Source organism: Protopterus annectens, chromosome 13.part0 (genome assembly GCF_019279795.1).
Source record: "Protopterus annectens isolate FY-2018-M chromosome 13.part0, PAN1.0, whole genome shotgun sequence".
Classification (NCBI taxonomy): domain Eukaryota; kingdom Metazoa; phylum Chordata; order Ceratodontiformes; family Protopteridae; genus Protopterus; species Protopterus annectens.
Genome location: NC_056747.1, coordinates 1,290,118,897 through 1,290,137,432, shown reverse-complemented (window position 1 = coordinate 1,290,137,432; position 18,536 = coordinate 1,290,118,897). Strand labels below are relative to the sequence as shown.

The 18,536-nt window shown below is 41.8% G+C and overlaps 1 protein-coding gene across 4 annotated transcripts in view; it reads right to left on the bottom strand.

Annotated features, from left to right (window-relative positions):
• Positions 1–18,536, bottom strand: part of SNX11 (sorting nexin 11) — a 518,381-nt gene that overhangs the window by 446,662 nt on the left and 53,183 nt on the right. For 2 of the 4 annotated variants that reach the window (XM_044055316.1, XM_044055318.1), the window contains exon 2: positions 3,876–3,987. The exons of the other annotated variants lie outside the window; for them this stretch is intronic. The gene's annotated coding sequence lies outside the window, so the exon portion shown is untranslated. The remainder of the gene's footprint in view (positions 1–3,875; positions 3,988–18,536) is intronic. 4 annotated transcript variants of the gene reach the window in all.

Here is an 18,536-nt window from a genome sequence, read left to right as displayed (position 1 = left end):
AATCTGGAGCTATTAAAATCATCCTTGGCTTGTCTTGTCTGACCTTTAGGAGTACCTTTGGGAGAAGAGGCAGAGGTGGAAAGGCATACACATGAAGATTTGTCCAACTGAAAGAAAGAGCATCCACTTTCCAAGCTGTGTGATGAAACCTTTTCGTGCAAAACTTTGGCAGCTGGTGGTTTAGTGGAGAAGCGAACAGATCTATGTCTGGAGTTCCCCATGACACTGTCAATTTCGAAATACATGAAGATCCAGTTTCCACTCGTGGGGATCCATGATTTGTCTGCTTAACACATCTGCTAAGGAGTTCTGTGCTCCCGGCAGAAACCTTGCCTGAAGAGTTAGTTGCAAGCTGAGCGCAGTCTCCCATAAAATCATTGCTTGCCTGCATAGAGGGTAAGAATGTGTTCCCCTTGTTTGTTGATGTACCACATGACAGTTGTGTTGTCTGTTAGAATCAACACCTGCCCTGGAAGAAGTAACTCCTTGAAAGCCATTAATGCAAACTGGACTGCTAACATCTCCTTCATGTTGATATGTAGATGCTGTAGTCTGGCAGGCCACTTGTCTTGTATCCACTTTCCATTCAGATGAGCTCCCCAAGCTATGTCTGAGGCATCTGTCGTTAGAATCTGACTCGCCTCTGGCCGGGTCACAGAGAGTCCCTTGTTTAGGTGACATTCCTGAGCCCACCACAAAAATTCCTTTTGAATGCAAGGTATTATTTGAATGACAGTGTCCAAATCCTGGCAGTGCTGTGTCCATACATTTTTGAGATACCATTGCAGCTTCCTCATATGCAGCTTGGCATTGGGAAGCACCAGAATACAAGATGCCATGAACCCTAAGGCTTGAAGGACTGTCCTTGCAGTCAGCCCGGACTGAAGAGATAGTTGATGGAAGTAAAGGGAAAGATTCTTTTGTTTGTCCGGGGTTAAAAAGGCCATCTGGGTTGCTGTATTCAGTCTCACACCCAGAAAGCACATGTGTTGAGAGGGTACTAGACTGGACTTTATTTCGTTCACAGAATACCCCAGGCATCTTAGCACTGCTATCACATATTCCAAATGCTGTAAAAGGTCTTCCTTTTCTTGAGCCAGAATCAGGCAGTCGTCCAAGTAAGGATAGATTTGTATTCCTTTTAGCCTGAAGTAAGCTATCACTGGAGCCAGAACCTTTGTGAATACTCTGGGCACAGTAGATAAGCCAAAGGGCAATGCAGAGAACTGATAATGGGAAATCCCAGCTCGAAAACGCAGATACTTCCTGCAACTTAGTCTGATGGGTACATGAAGGTAAGCCTCCTTGAGATCTAAAGTTACCATCCAGTGATCCTTGCCCAGCAGAGGTAAAAGCTGTTGTAACGTCAACATTTTGAACTTGGGAATGTCCAGATAAGTGTTGAGGATAGATAAATCCAAAATTGGTCTCCACGTGTTCCCCTTCTTTGGTACTAGGAACAGGCGAGAATAAAATCCTAGGCCCCTTTCTGGCACAGGAACCGGCTGAATGGCCCCTATTTGGAGTAACAGCGAAATTTGCTTGTGAGCCTCTTTTCTTTGTAGAGGCCGAATGTCTGGCATGCCTTTGAAAGGAGGCAAGGTATGGAAATCAAACCTGTAACCGTGGTGAATGATATCCAATACCCATCTGTCTTGGGTAATAAAACTCCAATTTTCTTTGAAAAGTGCCAGCCTTCCTCCCAAAGGTGCTGCCAGACGAGAAAGCACTGGCAGCTGAAAAGGCAGGTCATTGGGTCTGTTTACGAAAGGACTGACCCCTGCCCTCACCAGAAGACTGAGCAGGTGAACTCCCTGTTCTAGGCCTAAAAGAACCTTGAGCTCTGCCCCTACCACGTCTAGACCTACCCCTAGACTGGGAATCATAAGCAGGATATGTCCATCCCTTAGTAGGCCAATTTCTACTAAACTTCGGAGGCTGAACCTGCAAAAAATCTTTAACAGTCTGCATAGACTTAGCCTTGTCCTCCATTTTCTTTAAAACAGCTTCCACAGGCGAACCAAACAACACGTCAGACTGTAACGGAGCATCCAAAATCCTTGTCTTAACATGCTCAGCTAAATTCTGATCCCTTAGCCAGGCGTGCCTATGAAGAACAGAACCAGTGGCAGCCACCCTCAAGAGGCCTGCACAGCATCAAAACCACATTGCAAGGAATGCTTACCCACCTGTTCAGACACATGAACTAAATCCTGCAACTCTTTACACTCAATACCTTCCGCCAGAGCATCCACCTTAGACTTCAATTGTGAAAGGAGATAATTTTGATATTTTAACATGTGGAACTGGCAATTCAAAGCCCTCATGGCTAAAGTGGAAGAAGTATACACCTTCTTTCCCCATCTATCCAAGGCCCTTGCCTCTTTATCAGGAGGAACAGGATTTTTAACAACAGAAGCCTTAACACCTTTAGGCCCCTGAGAAACAGTTTCTGGGTCTGCCCTAGGACTCTTAAAAGATACTTATGAGCTTCAGGCACCCTATAATATCTATCTGGTTTAACTGGGGCAGGAGGCAAAGAATCAGGGTTCAGGGAAGCCTCTGCAAAACATCTTCCACCACATCCAGAACAGGAGGTATAGCTAAAGGCCTATGCTGGGGTAAAACAAAAATTCCTAAGCCTCTTCCTGGAATCAGTGAAATCTTGGCCTTCCCATTTAAAATGCTCCCTCATGGAATGAAGAGTCTCTGAAAAAGAAATCCTCAGGAGGAGAAGCCAAGGAGTAGAATCATCCACATCAGAATCAGAATAAGGAGGATACTCCTGCAAGTCTTCAGTCAAGACTCAGAAGCCTCCGAACACTGCTCAAAACTCTCAAGCTCAGGTTCCACCCTAGGCCTCTTATCAGGAGGGGGCATAGAACCTCTAATCATAGTAATCAAATCTTCTGCCATTTTAAGCATATGTTTCTTAGGCAAAGATCCTGAAGAAGTAGGAGAGACCCCCACTGAAGATAAACCTGGCCTGCCTCTCAAAGAAGCCTTGGAAACAGAAGGAGGGCCTAACCACCTTAGGAAGAGAGGGGAGAACAGCCACCTGAGAAGCCCCTTCAGCCTGGCCTACCTCCTGAGAAGACACATCTTGTAACAGTAAAGTCTCTCCCTGAGACTCCAAAGAAACTTCTGGCAGAACCTCCGGCTCCACTGAGCCTTCTAAAGAACCGACGTCCGGGACTGACGGTTCTTCCAACCTAGGCTTTACTGCTTTGTCCTTGCGCTTTTTGGACGAAGCGGGCCGGAGCATCCGACGGCATTTTATAATTACAACGCTTCCCAAAACTAACCTGGCACAGTCTAACCTTCTCTTTATAGTGCGTTTGTTAAATCTAGCACAAGAGCGACATCCAACAACGCCGTGCTCAGGCCCTAAACAAGGTATACACAAGGTATGGTAATCCCTATGAGGTATCTGTTTCCCACAAGAAATACAGTTATTCACTTTTTCTGACATCCGGTTAAATACTGAGGCAAGAAAAATATCAAAATATTCCCAACGGGTACTTAGCCAACTTTGATTCGGTCTGAAACTCCGACTTCAGAAAATTTCAGAACGCCAACCTGCACTCGCAAAACTGCTTCTGCATCGGACCATGCGGCAAAAAAGACTGAGGATATGACGTCGGTCATGCGCATTTGTACCCTGACGTCCTGACGTCAGACTAATGCGCCTTGACCGACGTCAGCCATATACTTTGGTATTCGGGCCGACTGGGACAGCGGACTACCCAAGTGTTAGGACTGCAGCAATGTGGTATGAAGAACATCCTACTGGTATATTTAATTGTACACATATATTGCTTGCTGTAGCTGTAGGACAATGCTCCATAATCTACTACTTGTATTTAATAACTTACTTATAATTTTGCCATTCACAGCTGCAGTATATAAGTAGGGCTAAGTCATGAATCCAGATCTTCTACTTTGGTCGTTACATCTTCCTCAAGCTTGGAGCAGACAGCACACGCACTGTGAAAAAGATTTGTGAACCTAGTATTTAATTTCTTACTCAGATTATTTAAAACTTGTATGCTGTTCATTTCAAAGTCTGCAGTAATTGTGCTATCACAGCTCACATCTTTCCGGAATTAAAAGGTTATACAGCTAAAATGAAACAAGTTTGACTTCTCTAAAAAAAGATATTTCAAACGTTTGGCAATGCTTTTACAGTCAGTATGCATCGAAGCATGTGCTGAGTTGTTTTACACGTTTATATCAATCTCTCTGAACTTTCAGATGAAAGTAAAACAGGAAGATAAGACTACAGAGCACAGCATTAAGGCAGAAGCCAATACATGGATTCTCTTCTGTTGGCCAGGCAAGTCCCACAAGGGCTAATGACCTGTTTTACGGTAAAACCAAGGTGATATTTATACTGACTGGGAGGCATCTGGTAGGACAGGGAAATACCTCTACTGTAGAAGAAACATTTCTATATCTACTGAATATTTAACAAGCAATATTTTTTTCTTCTTATTGGATAATTAGTTAAATCACTTTGCTGACACAGACAACTTCACCTGCCAATCATTTCTAAGCTGTTCCCACTTCAGAACTATATCTCAGCACTACTTCCAATGCAATTTACAGTATTCTTTACCACTTTGTTTTGATGATTGGTGAGTGACTGCCCTTAGTAAACGGACTTTAAATGTCCAGAACAGTGGCTCTAGTAAAGAAAACCAACTGAAGAAGTGAAAATCCTCAGAGAAGCTGGAAAATATTCCTATGAGAAGCAAACCAGAGAGAACTATTATTAGGAAAACGCTTTTCCAGCAGTGTAAGCCTGAATTTCTGAGTCTTCTCCTCTCTCTCTCTAGATTCACTTCAGAAACTAACGTGTATATTCTACATTACACTGCACTTATTCACTAGAATGTATACACAGTTATTTCTATGTAACTAGTCTGCACTACTCTGTTATTGTTTAAATTTATGTATTTTTGTTTGTGAAATGTTTTGTATTTCACCTGGGCTTAGCCTGAAATTGGTCAGTATTGATCAATACACTACCTCCAATAAACAAATATAAATAAATAATTTGATTAATGAATAACATTGGTAGTTTATTTTAGCTAAATTTCAAGACTTTCTTGGAAGAACTTACCTTACCTGCATTTGTATACAACAAACTGCAACTGTATAAAGACTGGTGGTCTCTGTGACGTCCCTCCTCTCGGCCAGTGACCAACAAGCCTCAATTCTCACCACTGACACCAGAGAGGGATGTTCACTTGGAACAAAAACAGACACACACGGTATTTCCAGATGCAGCTCTGTGCACCAAGCACAGTTTCCCTTAACAGCACACAGGGAACACACTTCCGTCTTGGAGCTGGGTTTCCTCTCTCTCTCTCACCAGGTCCCAAATAAGGCTCCACACTGACCGCAGCTGCAGAGTTGAGTCTTCAGTCCAGTGTTCCAAGCCAAGTCCTCTACCACCATCTCTGTGAAACCAGTGGTTTGTGTCCCTGCTCCAAGTAGCTGACACACACACACACACACACGCTCGTGCACATGCATGCACTCGCTCTCCCACACACACACACACACACACACACACACACACACACACACACACACACACACACACACACACACTCCTGGGAAAGACTGGCACAGATTTACCAGCCCCCTCTACCCAGACTATAAGGTAGATACTGCCACCAGAACACTCCAAAGACAGCTACTCTAAGGTTCTTACCAGGGTATCCAATTAAACTTGGTAAAATTAATACTAATACAAATGGTAACGTTTGACCAATGCAGCAAGGCTTTCAGAAGTGGCCATGGTGTCACCAAATAAATATAAGTACTCTCAAAGGTTAAAATGTATTATATTTATTTTACATTTGTTGATCGGGCTTGTCCAACTGAGCTGAAGAGCCCTTTTTCAGCAGAGGCTCGAGCAGAAAAGCTCCAACATATTATACAATTTTCATTATAAATTAGCATTAAACATCAATGATACAGGATTAATACAAGGCATTAGGTAGCAATGCAATGTTATACAGTTTCAATCAGGAGTATAGCAAAGCTCTTCCAAGATGTATAAAAAGAAAATATGCCATTAAGATGAATATAGCTTTTCAGGTAAGTGATTACAAAAACCCAGTTTTATCATAATGTAGTTGCATGAAGGCAAGACAATTACTATAGAATGTTTTACTGAGGTGATTAGCTTAATAGGATTTAGAAGACAGATTGAAAGAGTAGTCAAGGAAGATTAGAGAGAGCTAGTGAGAAGAGTGAATTAAGGGCAGAAAAGTAAATTAAGGTATGGGAAGTAGGGAATGTTTAAGAAGGGACGTGTCAGGACCATTGACTTTTAAAGAGCTCTTTGGTGGCTTTCTTAAATTGTTTAGGATGTGTAAGGGTCCTGATTTCTAGTGGGAGCCTATTCCAGGTAAAAGTGGGATGATCACTGTACATGTTGAGTCCAAATTTAGATTTAGGTTTGTAGATTTGTAGTAGGTCTTAGAGCTTCAGAGAGGTCTGGAGGGAGGATAATGTGAGATGAGGGGGGATTAGTGTTGGGCAGTAGGAAGGCTGGTATTTGTAGGTTTGTTGGGCAGCAAACCTAGCTACTTTGTTATAGGTAGATTCAAGTTTGGTCAGGAGTGTTGAGTTAAGATTTGTGAGAATTTGAGAATAGTACATTAGACTGGGTAGAAGGTAGGTAAGAGACAGAGTAATTTTTGCTTCAGAGGTAAGGAATTTGTTACGGTAAAGGAGTCCTAGTTATGAATGAGTCTTTTTGATACAGTTATTAATATGCAAGTCAAATTTAAGCTGATCGTCAATGGTGATGCCTAACAGCTTAGTGCTGTATTCTACCTGAACGGGAATGTTATTAAGGTACTGTATGGAAAAGGAAGGTTTAATAGTGTTGAATTTTTTAGGTAGGAAGAGTGACAACTTTGTTTTTTAGGGTTATGGATGAGCTGGTTGTTGGAGAGCCATGTTTCGACTAAGTTAAAAGATGCCTGAGTAGCTGAGAAGAGTTTAGAGGGAGAGTTGGCTATGGTGATGACAGTAGAGTCATCTGCGTATTGCACTAAAGATGACTGAGGACAGGAGGTATAGAGCTGGTTAGTAAAGATATTAAAAAGTAAAAGGCCCTAGGATAGACCCTTGAGGTACACCCATTTTTACAGGGAGAGGAGGGGAGAGTGCAGAGTGCCATCTCACTGATTGGGATCCATCAGTGAGGTAGCTGGAAAACCATGCAACAGTATCAAAGGAAAATTGAGGTTAAGCAGTTTTTGCAGCAAACGACAGTGTGAGACTGTGTCGAGAGCTTTTGAGAGGTCCAGAAATAGGCAAAAGATAAGTTTATGGTCGTCCATAGCTATAGGGACAGTGTTGAAGAAGGATAATAGAGCTGTAGTGGTGCTATGTCTGGGACTGAAGCTGTGTTGAGTGGATGTAAGCATATTTTCCTGTATTAGATACTGCATAACTTGTTTATGAATACATTTTTCTAGTACTTTAGAGAGAGGGGAGAGGATAGCAATAGGTCTAAAGTCGGAGATATCAGAGGAGTTACCGCCTTTGTGTATAGGCAGAGTACAGTATTGTTTACAGATGGAAGGGACTTTCGATTCAGAGATAGAGCGATTAATTAGGATCAATACAGGGAGAGCAAGAGAATCAGCTGCTAGTACAAGAAAAGTGGAAGGAATATTGTCAGCTGATGCTGAGCATGGTTTTAATTTAGAGAGCAGAGTTTTGATGTAGCTAGTAGGTACAGGTTTGAGGGAGAAGGTATTTGAGGAGATAGTATTAGGAGCAGATTCAGAGCAGGTTCTGAGAAGTTGGAGGTGTTAGTAGTAGAGGAGTTTGAGTTGGGGTTGAGTAGCTTAGATATGGAATTGAAAAAATGGGTATTGAAGATCGTGGCAGTTTCTTCAGGTGTCATGTCTGGGCATGGATTGGAGGAACTAGGATTACCAGGAAGTAATATTCTGTTAACACAGCTCCAGAATTTTTTAGGCTTAGATCTTAGGGTGATGGGAGGTTTGTAATAGAAATCCTTTTTATCATTGTTTACGTGTTTTTTTGTCAGATTTCTGAGTTCTTTATATTTTTGCAGGTCTGCAGGGAGCTTAGTTTGTGACCATTTATTCCATAATCTGTCTCTAGTTATCATAAGGGTATGAGTTGCTTTTGATAGCCATGGAGATATGTTGGACTTAATACAGACTTTGCAAGGGGAAGCAAGTGAGTCGAAGATACTAAGGAAGGTGGAGTTGAAAGCTAGGACTGCTTCTTCTAGTGGGAGTTGGGTAAGGAATTTCCAGTTAACTTTAGAGAGGAGGGCATTAAAGGTTTCTGGATGGAAGTTGGGAGAGTTTGTGACAGGTAATAAACCTAGGAGGTTTTAAGAATTGGGGAGTGAAGCTAAGCACTTTTACAGGAGAGTGATCACTCAGCGTGTTTGGTAAGGTTTCAGGGTTATGATATTTGGAAGAATTAAATACAAATACCCAGTCAATATAAGTACTAGATGTGTGAAGTAGGTTAGGAGAATAGCTGTGTAAAGCCATATAAATTAATAGGAGTATTAGAGTTTGGATTACTGAGAGTCAACCAGTTAAATGATGACATCCCCAAGGAGGACAGTTTAATTGGGGATGTGTTGAGAAAAGTATGAGAGAATATTTTCGAGAAGAGGAATGTTGTCTCCTGGAGGAATATAGATGGCTGCTACTGTGACAGTGTTGTGGTCATTGATTTTAAGGTTAGTTGTCAGCAGTTCAGCAGGAGGAAAATGATGGGATCAGTTTCATAATACTTGTAAGAGTGAGGTGGTTGGAGTAAAGGATGGCTACACCGTCCCCTTTTTTCTTTTGGCGATCTATGCGGAGTATATTATAATCACTTTATCAGAGGTTTGGGGTTTAAGCCAAGTCTCTGTTAGGGTGTTGACATCAGGGTTGTGGATGGCTTTCCAGGCATGGATTTCACTAACTTTGTTTAGAATACTACAGTTGTTCAGAGTAAAAAGAAATAAGTTTGTTTGGAGAGGATGAGTTTATTAAGTAGGGAGAGGTACAAGACCAACCACAATGAAATGATTAAATAGATTTAATAATATATAAAGAACATGAAAATACTAAATATCAGAGTTTCAATCACAGGAAATATTAAAAATAAGACATATGGATACATCCACATGGATATATAAAAAAACTGTGCTTAACTAATCTCACTATACTTTCCTGACTGATCTAAAGAATTACTATTCCCTGGTAACTTACTAAAGCAAGGCAAGACAAAGTGGGTGAGTGACCTTTCTTTGTCAGGTTTCAAAAACAGACTGCCCTGCCTTCTGTCTCATAGGTTCATAGGTTCATACTAGGCTATATGCCCAGCCAGAGTATGTTTGGCTTTCGACACCCATTTTAAATTAATTTTGCTATGCCCTTTTTCGAGGTTAGTATACTGTGCCTCTGTCTAACAGTGACACAGAAGTGATACCCGGGGTAAACCTACAATCTCCCATCCACTCATCAAGATTCCTCTTGAAGAGAGTCAATGAGGGACTCTGCCTAACCTGGACTGGGATTTTATTCCAGAGTGAAGGGAGCCTCTGGGTTATGAATCTGTCCCTCCAGTATGTCCTATTTATTTCAGTGCTGAGGTTCAAATCTCTCGAGCGTGTAGCTCGATGGGATTTGGATTTTTTGAGGTGCAGCATGTCACTTAATTCCGGGTTGGACATGGCTTTATACGTCAGGCACAGGTCGCCTCTGAGCAGGCGGTATGCCACTGAGAAGAGCTGGAGTTTCTTTAACCGGGCAGCATATGGCATCTGTTTGAGCCCTTTGATCCTCTTGGTGAGGTACTTTTGGGGTCTTTCCAGTTGCTGCAGGTGTTTGGTAAGGTACATCCCCAAAAGGGGCATTGTACTCGATTATGGGCCTGATGAGGGATGAGTAAAGAGGCATGATGACCTCCCCTAATCTAGATGTGAATCCCTTCATGATTAGGTGGGCTATATAAAATGTTTTTCTAACCACTTTGGCCATGTGGTTGTCAAATGAGAGATTGCTATCAACTTGGGTCCCCAGGTCCCTAATTACTTCTTCTGTACTTAATGGATTACCACCTATGTGGTAATTTGTGGGCACTTTGTTTTTGCCAAAGGGAGTGACTATACACTTTTTGGCGTTTAGCTTGAGCCCATAGCTCTGGCACCAGTTGTCTGTTTCTATGAGGCCCTTTTGGAGGATGCTTGTGTCGGCTGGAGAGTAGATTATGGTGCCCAGTTTGTAGTCATCTGCGAACTTGGTCAGCCACAGTCCTTCTGTGTTGGCCTGTACCTCCGAGAAATATATACCGAACAAGAGAGGTCCCAGGACTGAGCCTTGTGGGATGCCACTTGTAACTGGTTTGGAGTCTGACATGGCTCCAGCAATTCTAACCATGTGGGTTCTGTCCTTGAGCCAGTTTGCAACCCATCTAGTGACATAGGGGTTTATATTTAAGCTGGTGAGCTTATCTATAATGCCAGAGTGGGGTATTGTATCGAAGGCTTTTGCGAGGTCCAAGTAGGCTGTGTGGACCACCTTCCCTTCGTCAATGGCCTGGGTAGGCTGTGTGGACCACCTTCCCTTCGTCAATGGCCTTGGTGACTTTCAAAGAAGTCGACCAGGTTTAAGAGGCAGGATCTGTTCTTAAAGCCGAACTGGGTAGAATCCAGTGTCTGTAGGTCCCCAATATCTTTATTTATGAGGTCCATGATGATCTTTTCCATAGCTTTGCAGACCAAGCTAGTCAGGCTTATGGGACAATAGTTTCCAGGGTCCATTGAGGCACCACCTTTGAGGAGATGGACCACTGTTGCTGTACGCCACTCTTTGGGTACATATCCTGTAGTAAGGCTGAGACTGAACAGTAGTTTATGTTTGGGTTTAGCTCTTCTTGGAGTTCATGTAGGACGCAGCCCGGGACACCGTCTGGTCCCATTGATGCTGTGTTTTTTGCTTTGGAGAGGGCGGCTCTTACCTGAGCATCTGAGATGTCAGGGGGGGCAGCACTCTGCTGGGATAGATATTTGCCCTTTGGTGGGAGGGGAGAAGTTTGCGCTGAACCTGTCAGCTAGGATGTTGCTAATGTCTGTGGGTTTGGTGTATTTTTTGTCATTTTGGACTAATTCTGAGCATATCTGGGAATTCCCACCCAGGTTCCTAACATAACTAAAGAAAGCCTTACGATTATCTTTAGTGTCCTGTGCAATTTTTCTCTCGAAGCTGGCCTTAGACGATTTTATGAGTGCCCTTAGTTTTTTGCTAATACTGATCAGAGATGCCTTCCCTTTTTGGGATTTTGCTCTATCATGTAGTAGCTTCCTCCTTCTATTGTATAGTTTGTTTATGGCTGAGGTCCACCAGACAGGACGTCTGCCTTTGGAGGATTGGGTCTTGGTTTTATTTGGGATTGCATGATCCATGCATTCCTGAAGGTGTTCATTGAATGCATTTATAAAGGATTCTGCAGTCTGGGCTGTATTTTCCACAGGCCCGGGGGCTTTGAAGGATTCTACCTCGGTTTTAAGGAGTGTGAAATTTGCTTTAGAGAAGTTTTTCACTGTGGTTTTCTGGGCAGGGGGTGGGGTCGGGATGTGAATATCCAGTGAGATCAATTTATGGTCTGATCTTACCAGTGAGGGATACACTTCTGGTCTGGAGCATAGATGATCCCCTTTACGAAAAACCGAGCCAGAATCTTGCACATATGTGTTACCAAACACACACATAGAGCTTTGCTAAAATGTGTAATAGCATCTGGAAGGTATAAAATAATTTCAAAAACTTCCACCCGTCCAGGGTAGCAATTAGTTCTCCCCTAAGGACAATACAGTAGGATTCCTAGCCCTGGTTTTCACAGACATTTTGTCTCTGGCTGCAATCAGAAATGTAAGATGCAGTCTTTATGGCCTAAACCAGATAATTTAATTTCAGACTATTTTTCAGAGTTAGCCAGACTGAGACTCTCTCACAGTATCCTCTATTACAATATATTCATTTCAACAGTTACAATACAGTCTGACATATGGGTGTATTTCTTTTCTATTCAGCAGGACCCACTGTTGGTACACATTTAACACAAGCAGCTTTACAAATACATTTTTTCAACACAAGTATCTGAACAAATCAGCTTGACATACAAATGACATAATTATTTACAAAACTCCAGCTAGCTATGCTGGCATATGTTACACATCCACTGCCCTACTTCTCCTGGCATAGCTGGCAGTATCTCATATCATCACAGTCTCAGCTGAATCAGCCTCCCATACTGGTGAAAAATGTGGGATTTTGGCACTGGCTTTTACTGCCAAAGTCCTATGACCTATCACTGGTAACATGCATGTAATTACCTCAAAACAGGAGTCCTGTGATATGCTGAAAACTGATTTACTTTGTACACCTTTGCATGGATCTGTGGGCTATGACTGCAGTGGAGCACTTTCTACAAACCATAGCAGCTGCAATCAAAGGTATGGTCACCATATCCAAGTCAATGGGTACCCAAGGACAGTTTCCTGTTAAACAGCTGACCAGGGATTTGGTCCACCAAGCATATCTTACTACCACTGAGCAGAACACTCACCAGGGGATGCAGGATTGATCTGAATGGGCCAGGATCACATCAGTTCGTTAAATCTCATCAGTCTTCATGGACATAGAGGGGACTGATTACCAGAACTTTATTAAAGTGAAACACATTTTACTTACTAGAACTGGTGTTAATCAGATATACAGGCTCAAGTTTCTCACCTGGACACTTTCAGCCACAATTATGTAACATGAAGCATAATATTTTTATGGTTAGATCCAGGGAGTCAACATAAATGATAACCAACTGAGCATCCAAAAGGCCTTTAACCTCCTGCTGTAAGAAAATGGTTGTGTCAAACTGACCATAAAGAAAGTCTGTTCTGCTAGTAGAAAGACTGTTATGCCAGGACACCAGGTATAAATTTAAGCAGACCTGATGAAACCAAATACACATCTGAGGAAACCCGAGTAAAACCTATGTCAGCAAAGAAAAGTCCCTAGCCTTAAGCAGCATTTTACCTTCACCTAGTATAATGCCTCAATACAACAGAAAATGATTGACTTCAGTAATGGGCTTAGTTTCTGATGTCATTCTAAGGGGATCCAGTTATCAGTCAGCCTGGGATGACATGACTGACAGACCTCAATGCTTTGCCAGAGATGGTCTTCATCTGCCTCCCTGGGATTTTGACCACTGGCAAAGGCTCTTGCCATCCCCATAATGCCTTTTTTAGGCAGTGTGTCAAGGACAAAATTCCTGATGTAAAAATTTCATCTAAAAACAGCCTCAAGGTTATGCTGCTAAATGCTAGGAGTCTTAACATGAAACTGCACTCACTGGAAGCAATTCTCACCTTGGAAAGACGCAGACATTTGTGCAATCACGGCGCCCTGGTTCAAGGCTGTGGAGAGCACCCCAGCCACACCAAGTTACACCTCCTTCCACACATTCAGACCACAAACTGAAGGCATGAAAATTAGAGGAGGTGGTGTATCAAAATTCATTAAAGATAAATGCACCTCCAGATTAGTATGATTACCGGAAATACTTCAGGTGCAATTATCTGTTGGTAGAGCACATATTCAAGTCATTGCCAGCTACAGGACCCCTTCCAAGAATCAGGACACCCACTCTGCCTATTTTGGATCTACTAGAGTCTATCAAGATACAGCCAAACACCATGGTTTTGGGTGACTTAACACTGACTGGTTAAATTACTTGTGCTCAAACTCACTTGCCCAAAGGTTCCTCAACTTCATTAACTCCCATGCCCTGGACCAGCTGGTTGTCACCCCAACAAGGGGCACCACCATCCTGGTGCTGTTGCTTACCAATATGGGGGACCACTGTCGCACCCCCACTGTGAGGTGTTCCCTGGTGAGTTCTGACCACAAATCAGTCTCATTTGAAGTAAGTGTCACACCTAACCTCACCCTAGCAGCAACTAAACTAAAAAATTTTTCCAAAGCAGATTATAACCTCTTAAGGGATGGTATAAACAGCTTCAGTGCACCTCCCCCATTAAATGGAATTGGCAACTATGCCAAGTTCTACATCAATACTTTATACAAACACCTGTATAAACTGCATTGGACTTGGCCATACCTGATAGAACCAATAAGCTGTTCAAGGAAGTGCATACCTGCCTGGTGGACAACTGCCATTAAACAGGCTTTACAATAATAAGAAGAAATTGCTATCCAAGACCAAGAGGAAGTGAGCCCTAAACTGGAAACACTCTTTCCTCAGCTTAAACAAGTAAATAAGACCTCTTGTAAAGTCCTCAAAAGCAAACTATGAATCCATTTTAGCTTCCTTAACTAAAGACAACCATAAGGCATTCTTTAGTTACGTCTGTAACTTAAAAGGAAAGGTCAAGATTTGTGCCAAACTGGTAGTTAATGATACCACATATACTGAGCCTATGGACATAGCTAACCTGTTGGCCAACAGGTTCTGTGAAGACTTTACTTCCCTGTCCCCACAACAGGAACCCCATGACATCCTTACCACCTGCCCCCTACCTTGTATTTCTAAAGAACAAGTCATAAACATCCTATGGCCAAAAACACAGTATCTATGGAACCTGATAACATCCCAGGATGTGTCCTACATGGGCTCCAACAAGAAAAACACCATTAGGTGCTCTTTTCAACCATAGTGTAAGCACCGGCTTTGTCCCAGCTTGATGGAAAATGGCCACTGTTATCCCCTTGCACAAAGCTGGTGCTTCCACTGGCCCTGGGAACTATAGACCTATTAGCCTGAATAGCCTTATCTTCAAGGCCATTAAGTGAATCATCCTGGATATTAACAACAAAGATATAGGTAATCTCCAAATACTTGACCCTACTCGGTTTTGATTTGTCAAAGGGAAATCATGCCTGTTAAACCTAGTGGACTTCTTTGAAACAGTCACCAAGGCCCTGGAAGAAGGGAAATCTATGCATACAGCCTAGCTAGACTTAGCCAAGACCACTAACACTATCCCCCACTCAGGCCCCATTGACAAACTCACCCAGCAAGGTATCAACCCTTATATCATTAGGTGGGTCACTAACTGGCTCATTGATAGAACCCATACAGTCAAAATAGAGGAATCCACCTCCAGCAGCAGACCCATAACCAGTGGGGTTCCACAGGGATCGGTCCTGGGACCTCTACTGTTTGGAATCTATTTTTCCGAAGTACAAACAAAAATTAAAAGTCTGTGGCTGACAAAGTTTGCTGACGACTGCAAATGGGAGTGGTCATAGAATTTCCAAACAATGTCAACATCCTTATTTATTTATTTTATTTATTGACATTTGTTAACCAGGTTAGTCCAACAGAGCCAGGGGCCCATTTTCAGTGGAGACCTCTGGAGAAAAGCTCCAGAAGTAGTACATATTTTTACAATAAAAATCAAACCAAAAATAAAACCAAAAATAAAAATAACAGCAAAAAATAACTCACCATGAAACATAATAAGAAAATCAACAGTTAGAGAACATCTGCACATAGAGTAGGATAACAACTGGCAGGTCTAGAGAATATCACACACAAAAGTACATACAAATAGATAAACCATTCAATCAAAAATAAATGCTTAAATAAAGATATATATGAATATATATGCTATGGAAGTGAGGGGAGAGGGAGGTATAAAGGTATAGGAGGCAAGTACAAGAAAGTAAAGAGCAGAATAGGAAAAGGAGTTAAAGTTGAGAAGAGGCTAGATCAAGTGGGGGTTAGACAAGGGCAGGACCATGTACTCTGAAGAAAAACTGTAAGTTCTTTTTTGAACGGGTGTTTTTAATGAATACTTCTTATGTTTTGAGGGAGTGAGTTCCAAGCATGTGCAACAGAGTATTTGTAGAGGGACTTTGCTATATTTGTATTGGGTTTATATAGGTCATGGAGGTGTTTGATGGAAGTACGAAGGTGACGATGGGGGTTGTAGTACGAGACTAGGTTGGAGATGGAAGGACAGGAAGATGGAATATTCAGGATAGAGTGTGTAATGTGAAGTTGGGGTAGAAGTAGTTGTTTAGAGAATTCTGGCCATTGGACTGATTTAAGGGTGAGACAGTGGTGGGATTTATAGGGGAGATTAGAGGCAAACCTGGCTATTTTGTGATAAGTTTGCTTTAGTTTAGTGATAAGTGAAGTTTGATCAGTAAGGACAGGGGCAGCATAGAGAAGACAGAGTAGAAGAAGGGACTGAGCGAGGGAAGGATTGGAAGAAGGTGACAGAAATTTCTGGTTGCGATGGAGAAGTCTGAGTTTCTGGTGAGTATTTTTTTATACATTGTTGGATATGAGCATCAAATTTTATTTCATCATCAATAATTATTCCAAGTAGTTTGGTATGGGGTTCGGGTTTGATGATGGTGTTATTAAGAGAGGTGATAGAGAAAGAGGGTTTATGCTGGGTGAGTGTTTTAGGAAAGAAGAGAAAGAGTTTAGTTTTTTTTTTTTTTTTGGATTTAGTATTAATTGGTTATCAGAGAGCCAGGTTTCGACAGAGGTGAAGGTTTGTTGCATGAGAGCTAGGAGTTCAGGGATGTTGACAGAGGTGATAAGGGTGGAGTCATCGACATATTGTAGAAGTGTAAAGAGGTTAGTAGCACAGTGAAGTTTGTTAGTGAATACGTTGAACAGAAGGGGGCCTAGAATCGATCCTTGGGGAACTCCAGTATTTACAGGGAGGAATGGAGAGAGGACAGTTTGCCATCGGATAGATTGTTGCCTGCCGGAGACGTAGCTAGAGAACCAGTTTTTGGAGGAGGAAGAGAGATGTGGATCTGAAAGTTTAGTAAGGAGTTTAGAGTGAGAGACAGTACCAAAGGCCTTTGAAAGATCAAGGAATAGACTGGAGATGAGCAAGTTATTGTCATGGGCTTCAGCTATAGTAAAGGAGAGTAATGCAGTGGTTGTGCTATGGTGGGGTCTAAAGCACATCCTACAAGAGCGTGTTATGCAAACAAATGATTGGTGCCAAATTCATGGCCTTAAACGCAATGCATTATCCCTTTCGGTAAAAGCGGTGTTCCTGCTAACTTACACACTCAGCAGAGAGAGACCTGGGCAAAGGTAGACAGCAACCTTACCTGTGACTACCATGTCTCCACAGAAGGGCATTCTATATTGCTCATCTCATAAGGGCATTGCTTCCAATAAAAAAGTTATAACCTCTCTGTTCTCTTTCCTCATCAGGCCAATAATTGTGTACAATGCCCCTTTCGGTATGTACCTTTCCAAGCACCTGCAGTAATTGGAGAGACCACAAAGGTTCCTCACAAGGAAAATTCAAGGTCTTCAGCATCTGTCCTATGTGAATCAGCTGAAATCACTGTCACTTTATTCTGTTTCATGCAGACTACTCAGAAGCGATCTCTGCCTTGCATACGAGGCAATTTCTGACCCTGATTTATTGCAAATGCTGCATATCCGTAATACAAATAGTACATGGGTTACTGGTTTCTAAAGATCTTAACATGGTAAGTGACATTAATAGAACCTGCTGGAGGGACAGATTCATCTCACAGAGGTTACCAAGCCTTTGGAACAGACTCCCACTTCATGTCAAACACAGCACCTCATTGGCCCTCTTCATACGCAGTCTGGATGATTGGATGGGTAACCGAAATTTACTCCAGGGTTTCTACCTGTGTCCTTCTTGAACAAGAGAAATAGGTTTTGATTGTGGAAATAAGGGTAGAACTTGGCTAGGCTTGTAAGGGCCCTAGGGCTATTAGCCTAGCAACTTCCTATGAATGTAACACCTGTAGACATACTCTGTTTTACATAAAAAGTCACAGAGCTAGATTCTGTACTATAAAAGAAAGAATTTAATAATGTTTGTCATAAACATTTCCTCATGTGTGTTGAAGAAATTTTGGATTTTTTTTTTTATTTTGGAAAAGGTTCAACAGAACTAAAGTGGTGGTGACTGGAACAGTATCTTAGAATTAAATGAATTGACTTGACAATTATCTTTGAATATCAGTGCATTTCATGGTTTGAAGGAGTCTGTCACTGTTTCTGGTGTTTGTAAACAGAGATGCTCGAAATTATGTCTTTTCTTTTATTTTTTTTATTTGTAAGCTTTATTGATTGACGGTGTACTGTTTTAAGTCAATACATAACATTAAAAAAATTATTCATCAATTATGGCTAGTTAACTATATTTATTGCTGTTAATTGGGTTAGGGTATTTAAATGTTACAGAAATGCTTGGGTGACATTATGTTCATTTCAGACAAAAAGCGTTACTAAAATTACTAATGCGGTTTTGAATGGGTGTTTATTCAGTCTGGTGTGGTATTTTTAACCTTTTTCTTGTTTTGTTTTTATAGTGCGCTCACATGCTGTTATAGATTCCGTAAGACAGAGTAAAGCCATTAAACCTATAAAAGCTAGAACGTGGGAAAGCATACTATTAATAATGTTAGCCATCTAGAGTC